The sequence below is a fragment of the Pongo abelii genome, chromosome 5 (genome assembly GCF_028885655.2).
Source record: "Pongo abelii isolate AG06213 chromosome 5, NHGRI_mPonAbe1-v2.0_pri, whole genome shotgun sequence".
Classification (NCBI taxonomy): Eukaryota; Metazoa; Chordata; class Mammalia; order Primates; family Hominidae; genus Pongo; species Pongo abelii.
Window position 1 is genome coordinate 165310381 of NC_071990.2, and position 806 is coordinate 165311186.

At 44.9% G+C, this 806-nt stretch overlaps 1 pseudogene; it reads left to right on the forward strand.

The window, feature by feature from the left end:
* The first annotated feature begins 327 nt into the window (after window positions 1-327).
* LOC112133892 (large ribosomal subunit protein eL43-like) lies at window positions 328-593 on the forward strand (annotated as a pseudogene).
* The last annotated feature ends 213 nt before the right edge of the window (window positions 594-806 follow it).

The window sequence follows — 806 nt, forward strand, 5'->3', positions numbered from 1 at the left end:
TAGCAGTGGAGACTGCCAAAGACCATCTAGTGCAGACACGGCTTGACTGTTAGAGATCAGCACATCCCGGCTGGAGCCACTCTGGGCTCTGTTGGGTTTGGAGGACAACTAAACCAGGGTGAACAGACAGGGTCCCCGAGGAAGTAAATGATAATAGAGATTCAAGATGCCTGGGATGAAATAGCATGTTCAGATGCCATACGACACTGGAAACATGTATGATTTGACTTGGCATTAGAAATTTTTTTTGTTCTTTCTTTGACACACATATTTTTAATTTAAAGAGATAACCTCAGCTGTCTGGGCTGGAACCTAGTTGGCCTTAACATGGTTGAATGCACCAAGAGAGTTGGAATCGTTGGTAAATACGGGACCTGCTACAGTGCCTCCCTCCAGAAAACGGCGAAGAAAATCGAAATCAGCCAGCACGTCAAGTATACTTGCTCTTTCCATGATCAAACTGAGATGAAGAGATGAGCTGTGGGGATCTGCACTGTGGTTCCTGCATGAAGACAGTAGCTGGCAGTGCCTGGACCTCTAACACCACTTCTGCTGTCACAAGAAAGTCCACCATCAGACGACTAAAGGATTAAAAGACCAGTAGACACCCCTCTCCTCTTTGAGACATCACTAGCCTACAATAAATGGGTTAATTTATGTTTAAAAATAAATAAATAAATAACCGGCTGGGCATGGTGGCTCACGCCTATAATTCTAGTACTTTGGGAGGCTGAGACGAGTGGATCACCTGAGGTCAGGAGTTCAAGACCAGCCTGGCCAACATGGAGAAACTAAAATACACTAAA